The following is an 8,029-nucleotide window of genomic DNA, read 5'->3' on the forward strand; positions in this document are numbered from 1 at the left end:
GGATAGATGCAGTGGTCCACACGGCCTTTCAGTCTGGTCCCAATCTCACTCAATCACCTTTTTTTTTCTCTCTTATATTTGGCATGCAAATTTCAATACCTTACCAAGTTCAACAACAAACAAAACGCACATGTGACTGATGCATATGCAGTGCAAACAAAGGATACAAATTATTTAGAGGCGCAGAAGAGTAGAAGGCTCCAAGGGGAAGGGCTCTTTGCCTTTTTACATTTTGTTCAAATTGGACAAAGGGTATCCATCACAAGAGAAATATTGTACCAGATTGGGACTTTGAAGCTGAAGTTTTAGTAATTTGATGAGGTGGTCCCATGGTAAAAAATTGAATAGTGGAAATTACTTGTATGGCATGGTTTTACTGATATTGTGGTGTTTTGATTTAATAATATAAAGTTATTTGTAAGTTTATATCTTCATGTGTTGGATTATCAAACAGAACGTCATGATGGTGATGAACGCGTTCAATAGAAGTTGCATGCCATGTAAATGAACAAAGTGTTCTATCTATTGTTTGCATAATAAATTTTTTTAAGGAAGGTGAAATACTTTAAAGGTGCGTTTGTTGTACCGTACTATCTCAAACTAGACTAACTTCAGGGACTAACGTCATGATGGTGATGAACGCGTTCAATAGAAGTTGCATGCCATGTAAATGAACAAAGTGTTCTATCTATTGTTTGCATAATAAATTTTTTTAATGAAGGTGAAATACTTTAAAGGTGCGTTTATTGCACCGTACTATCTCAAACTGGACTAACTCCCATTTTGCCCTGAGGACACTCCGGTAGATAAAGATGTGAAGGTGGCACTGCAGAATGATACTCTCTTATGCTTTCCCACTCATGTGATTCAAGATGAGGAACATACTGACAACGTGGAGGGTGAACAACGTATGGTGGTTGATGGACCGGAAGAGGATGGGTGGACCACGATGGTACCGAGGTGGCGCAAGAAGGTCAACAAAAGGCGGAGTGTGGAGCTGGTTTGGGAGGATAAAACACCGAAAGATGTAAGCAAGACACTGAAATACAAGTGGGTTGCAAGAGCGGATTTGGTACAAGACTAGAAGAGAACTGATAAGAGTAAGGAGCAGGTTCGTGAGGCAATCAACTGGTTAGGAATTTAGTTAAATGTTAGATTTGTTTCGATTAAGTTGGTATCTTAAGGCCTCGTTTGGCAAACCGGATAACACACCGGATATGATTCATAATACTAAAGCAGTAGTTTGGTGCGCTCTTTTACTAAATAAGCACCCGCTTAATTATCCGGTCCATCAAATTTTATACGGTTGACACCGGACTATTAAAACACCCCAAAAGCTCAGGATAATTAGGGCTGGTTTGGTATTGCTGTGCTTTGAAAAAAAACTGCTGTGAGAATAAGCGGCTGTGCTGTGAAAATAAGCGGCTTTGAAATAAATCAACAGAGTGTTTGGTAAACTTTTTTGTAAAAGTGCTTTTGGAAAAAAAAAAAAAAAACAGTCTAATAGTGGGTCTTTTCATTAAAGAAGCATTGTAGCTCCGTGTGCTTTGAAAAAAAGCCAGTTTTCCAAAGCTGCAAATAGCAGCTTCAGCTTTTTCCTTTGATTTCAGCTTATTCTCACAGCAGCTTCCAAAATAAGCTCTTTTTTTTCAGTTTACCAAACACCTAAAACCCTCAACTAACTTTTTTTTATGAGTGCCCTTTTTTTTAAGCACTGACTCCCAAACTAGGTCTTAGTCGGGCCACATCCTCTCCACATTCACGAAGCCGCCCTTAACAACTTCTCAAAGTGGGATGTTGAGCAAATCCTCGAAGAGTTCTCCTCGCCGGCCTCCACTCCTCTACAATTAGTTCCAAGAAATTTCTCGTCTGGTTCGCCACTTCTTATTCCATCGCGTCTTAGTCGTCGACATCGAAGTGCAACGATGTGGACGAAGATGTAGTTCAGATCAAGAAGCCCAATCTTCATCGTCAACAACAACAAACTCAGCAGTTCAATCATCCTGCAGCCAACAGCGTTGGATCCAACTTCGACGACTCCGGTTAACTCGGACTAGTACCACGAATTGATTTCTTTTCTTCATCAATTTGCATCTTCAATTTAATTAGTAGTATTATTTTTATAGTGAATCGATGTGGGTCTTGGGAGATTGAAGAAATTAGGAAGGGGGTTCGTATGGGAGGGTGGGCCGGGAAGATGAAGAAATGGAGGCACGCTGGGAGATAAACCTCAACCTAGGTTTTTTCCCTTTTTTCTTTAATTTTTATTTTATGATGATTAATTCCTTTTTACTGTTTTTCTCTGGTTTTCTCCCTTTTTATTCATTTTGACAACAATTATTTTGAGATTTTTTTTAGAAAATTATTATAGTTCAACGTATTATCCGGTGCACGGATTAATCCGACAAAATTTTCCCATCTTTGGATCTAATCATGGTCCTATTTTGCTTAGTTATAATGAGCGTTTCAACACTCAAGGTTCCTTGGGATACAATCACCATTTTAAGTTTAAAGACATATGGTTGATGCATCCGGAGTTTATAGATTTTGTGGAGAATGCCTGCAAGAGTATGGATGGCCTTAATCCCCTTGAAAAGTTTGGAGCTTGCACTGTAACTTTTACCTTCCTTGTTAAAAGATGGGACCAAAATACTTTTGGCAACTTAGGGAAGAGAAAGAAAAGCTTGATCCGTGAGATTGAGGTGATTCAAAATGGAGTCATGAAAGACTATAGCCATAATAACTTAGTCAGAGGCCTAGAGGTTGAGAGTAAGCTTACTGCTAACTTACATACAATTCTAAAACAGGAAGAAACTATGTGGGCTCAAAAAGCTAAGGTTAACTGGCTTCAACTTGGGGATAAGAATACTAGATTTTTCCATACTATGACAACAATTAGGAAAAAGAGGAATGAAATTGGAAGGCTGGTGAGAGGCTTGAACAGGTTTTTGTGCACAACTTTAAAATGCGTTTTTCTTGTGCTGCCCCCTAGCCTGGAGAATATTGCGAACATGGCCAATATTATTAACCCTTGCATTACTAGTGAGCATAATGACTCCCTCCTTGGGGAGGTGGAAGAGATAGAAATTTAGGAGGCACTTAAGGGTATTGGTGCTCTTAAGGTTTTATTAACATTGTTGGGAGGTAATTAAAGCTTCTGTAATCCCTATGGTGAATGACTTTTTCAATATAATACTAGCCTAAGACTGATTATCCATACAAATATTGCCCTAATTTCCAAAGTGGACACCCTTGAAGTGGTAAGCAATTATAGACCTATAAGTCTTTGTAATGTTAGTTACAAAATTATAACCAAAATCATAATTAAGAGATTAAAGCCTTTACTTGACATATGCATATCTGAGAACCAAGGTGCCTTTGCACTGGGGCGCTCAATACAAGACAATATTCTCATTGCCCATGAATTGTTCTCTAGTTTCAAAGGAAATAAAGGAGCTATTGGTGTCATGGGAATAAAATTGGACCTGGAGAAAGCCTATGACTATCTTAATTGAGATTTTATCAGGTATGTTTTGCTAAGATTTGGTTTTGCTAAGAGATGGGTGAATTTGATCATGGAATGCATAATTCTACCTCATTATCTGTTCTAATTAAGGTAGTGCACATGGGTATTACTTTCCGAAAAGAGGTGTTGGGTAGGGTGACCCTTTCTCCCCTACATATTCATTTTATGCATGGAACCGTTGATTAGACATTTCAATGCATTAGCTTTGTCCCTCAAGTCCCATACTGGTATCTCTCTTCGCCTAATGGATATCATGTGGCTAATCTGGTTTTTGTAGATGATTGTCTTTTGTTTGCGAAAGCTATTACCAGGGGTGCACGCAAAGTCTTTGACATTTTTAGCCTTTTACAATGGTTGCAGGGCAACTAGTAAATTTTCACAAATCTTCCATTTATTTCTCAGGTAACACAAGTAATCAAGACAGAACTAAGATTGTCAATATATTGAATATCCAACACAAAACAACTATTAGCAAGTACCTTGGTATTCATAATATTGTATTTTGGAAAGATCCGGTGAATGAATCTGAACTGATTAAGAGAGTTAAACCAAAGTTAGCAGGCTGGAAAGCAAATTCTTTGTCGAAGTCAGGTAGGCTAACCTTGATCAAATCCAACCTTTCTGGTATGCCTAGTCATGTTATGTCTTGTTTTAAATGTCATGAGTAATGAAAAAAATAAATAAGGAGTGTAGAGATTTTTTCTGGGAAAAGAAAGAAAATTATACCCAGTTGGATGGAGTAATATTTGTACGACTAAAGACATAGGTGGTCTGGGTATACGTAGGGCAAATCACTTTAACAATGCTTGTCTTGCTAAATTAGGTTGGAAATTTCAAAGAATGAGGACAATTTATGGGTGAAAATTGTTAAACAAAAATATCTTAGAACTAAAAAGTTTTTGGATTGTAAAATTAAGCATAACTACTCCCTTGCCTGGAAAAGGTATCCTGAAAAGTAAAGAGGTTATATGCAAAGGTTTGAGATGGATTATGGATAATGGTGAAGATATTCTCTTATGGACCTATCATTGGGGTTTTCCTTACCCCCTCTTCATCTCATCCCGGACGATAACCGTAGCACCTTGAATTGGAACCTTAAGGTGAGTGATGTTATTGAGAATAATTGTTGGAATCGAGATCGGCTTCAACAACTTTTGGATGTGGATGTAGCTAGGAAGATTTGTGAGATAACTATACCAAATTACAACATGAGAGATTTCTTTATTTGGGAGCATTCTGCTAGTAGGGATTTCTTTGTGAAGTCGGCAACTTGGATACAGGGTAATGATAACCAAGAAATCAATAGAAAGAATATGCTAAAGAAAATGCAGAAGTTGAAAATTCCTCCTAAAGTTAAGATTTTTGCTTAGCTTCTTATTTTGAAAAATTTTCATACTAGGATTAGAATAAGTAGACATATTCATCACATTGATAAAAGTTGCCCTGTGTGTAGTAGTGATGAGGAAAATCAAAATCACCCATTTTTTTCTGCAACCATGCTTTACAAACATGGAACTTATCCATGGTGAGTCCATGGAAGAATAGTTATCAAGTGAACAATGTAATTGACTGGTTGGATAGTCTAAATACAATAGAAGAGAAAAAACTAAGTGACCTCAGTAAGGCGATCTTAATTTGCTGGCAAATCTGGCAAGACAGGAATAACAAAGTGTTCAACAACATGATCTCGATTGCTGGTAAGAGCTTTAGGGCGGCTTTCAAAGGTGGGTGAAAAGTTTCTTATGGCAAACAAAAAGGAGGTCAAGATGGTGGCTCCAAATCAGGTTCATATTATCAAATGGTCTCCCCCTCTTCGGGTTTTGTCAAACTAAACTTTGATGGTTATGGTACTTCGGGTGTGGGAGCTACTGCATTTATTTTAAGATTCAGGAGGGGCTTCTTATAGGGTCGGTGCTATGAGACTGAAGGATACCACTATCACTGTGGCTGAAGCTATGACTTTGAGAGAGGTGTTGCTTCTTGCTATAAGGAAATGATACAGAGGTTGATGGTGAAGGGAGACTCTTTACTCGTCATCCAACTTGCTTGTGGTGATTGGAAGCGCCCCTGGCGCATTAGCCAAGTTATCAGTGATATTAAGGGTTTAGCACTTAAATTTGTAGAAATTTCTTGGCACCACATCTTTCGAGAAGCAAACTTTGTTGCTAATGCTATAGCTCATTTTGGTCTGTCTCTTATTAACCCTTATGTTTGGGTTCATTGTTTTCTTTATGAGGCTATGAATGCCCTTAGATTTGACTCTAGGTCTTCTGGTTGTATTAGAGGTTTTTGCCTTTAATAGATTTTGGTTTATCAAAAAAATAAAAAATAAAATAAAACCTAGAAAAATCCCAAATTGTATTTTTCAATTTGCAGAGGCTTCGTCGGATCTGCAAATTTATTTAAATCGATCTTGCAGAAGAAAGAGACAAATTGGCAGGCGCATCTTCCTGGCATAGCTCTTGGTGGCCTCGAGGAGGACCCAATGGTCGTTGCGGGATCTGGAGCTGCGGATAGGGTCTTGGGTGGCATGAGAACTGGAGTTACTGAATCAGTTGATTGCGAGCTATTTTTGGGGCATATTTTTCAATCCAAATGCTATTATTTTAGCATTCTAAATAATTTAACCCGTATGTTAATAATATTTTTCTTCTACAATCAACCTTGTATGGCCCGATTTATTGAATTAATTAAAAGTGACATGCAGTCCATTAATCTGATAATGAATCCAAAATTATTGACCTGAAGATCACTTTTGGACATTAACGATTTAACAATTTATTTTTATACTTTGAACCGTCACATACTTTTGTAGTAACGAAGCCCTCACACTTGAGTTCCTGAAGACAACTCAAATCCACTACACTTAGTTAGTATATTACATTATGTGTTTCTTGCAGGAACCTCTCATTATGAACTGATTGTTCATAAAACTAAATTGAACCTGTAGTTTCAAATTTAGTGCCTTTGAAACCCGAAGTTTTCATTCAAAACATACCACATGAAACCCGTAGTTTTCATACATAAATTAAACCAATACATGTCTAAAGAACCTGTATGTTCTACAATATATGTCTATGGCTTACCATATGACTAATCACGTTTTCTCCCTCCGTTTTAGGTTCATGTTGAACTTGAACAAGCTCGATTTCTCAGCTCTAAAAGTCTCTGGAAGAAACTATCTGAAGTGGGTTCGAGACGTGAAGCTCCATCTCACTGCAAAAGATATTAGAGCCACCATCGAGGCACCTATCACCGACAAACCTGTTGACGAAGCTCAGAAGGCTACTGCAATGATCTTCATCCGAAGACATATTCATGATGCACTACAGACTGAGTATCTCACCGAGGAGGACCCACGCACCCTCTGGCTTGCTCTGGCCGACCGTTTCGATCACCAGAAAGACATATATTTGCCTGAAGCAAGACACGACTGGCAGCATCTTCAATTCTAGGGCTTTAAGTCTGTGAATGAATACAACTCTGAAGTTTGTAGAATCCGTTCTCTGTTGAAATTCTCCAAAGTGGAACAAACCGAATCAGATCTCCTAGAGAAGACCTATTCGACCTTCCATGCGACCAATATTGTCCTGCAGAAACAACATAAGGGCACAGAAATTCACCAAGTTTTCGAATTTGATCTCTATTTTACTTCTTGCTGAAAAGCATAACCAGGTTTTGATGAAGAATCATCAGACTCGACCCACTGGCTTGAACACCGCGCCTGAAGCGCATGCGACCTATTCTAGCAGCCATAAACGACGAAAGAACTATCGTGGCCGTGGCAATGGGCGGCAAGCCCAACCACGGGCCCAATGTCAACAGAGTGCCTCACCTAAGGGAAGAATTGCGACCCAGTAGCGTCCACCACTCGCCCATAAGGTCCCAAACTTCAAGAACAAGGGCAAAGCTCCCGTTCAGGCTGTTTCTACTGAACTAGACATGTGATATCGTTGTGGATTAAGGGATCATTGGTCACACGTATGCCAAGCTTCCCCTGAGGCTATTGCCAAGTATCATTCCTGTCGTGAGTCTAACTTTGCACATGTGGATCATCCGGAAGATGCAACTACATCATTGGAGATATCGGATTTCCAAGAGGCGTCAGCACCTATGGATGAATAAATTAGACATGTATTTAGGGTTTTTACCCCTAATGGCCGAACCCACTAAGAGTGGCCGGCCCTACCCCCCTATTTTGCTAGGTTTATGGTTTAATTTTAAACAATTTTTCTAAGTATTTGAAATAATTTGTTTGGTTTTGGTTTGTTTTGAATTATAGATTGTTATTTGAATGGATATTATTTTCTCGAATTGCTTAATTGAATGAATGGACTTATATTTATACATGTGACCAATTCAATCAATTTATTTCTAGGTATGTCTAGTGGGGAAGTTAATTGTCTAGCAGATAGTGCAACCACGCACACCATCTTGCGTGAACGCCACTATTTTACTAACTTCATACCCAAGAAAGCTCATTTGACAACTCTCTCAGGCTCA

The 8,029-nt window shown here is 38.6% G+C and overlaps 1 long non-coding RNA gene across 2 annotated transcripts; it reads left to right on the forward strand.

Moving 5' to 3' along the window:
• Positions 1–204: 204 nt before the first annotated feature.
• Positions 205–2,380, forward strand: LOC139198209 (uncharacterized). Of its 2 annotated transcripts, XR_011583489.1 has the most exons (3): positions 205–555; positions 722–1,352; positions 1,738–2,380. It is a non-coding gene; the product is annotated as an uncharacterized lncRNA (long non-coding RNA). The 2 variants fall into 2 exon arrangements; XR_011583488.1 differs by lacking the exon at positions 205–555 and having other exon boundaries at positions 682–1,352.
• Positions 2,381–8,029: the final 5,649 nt, after the last annotated feature.

This window comes from Malus domestica, chromosome 08 (genome assembly GCF_042453785.1).
Source record: "Malus domestica chromosome 08, GDT2T_hap1".
NCBI classification, from domain to species: Eukaryota; Viridiplantae; Streptophyta; class Magnoliopsida; order Rosales; family Rosaceae; genus Malus; species Malus domestica.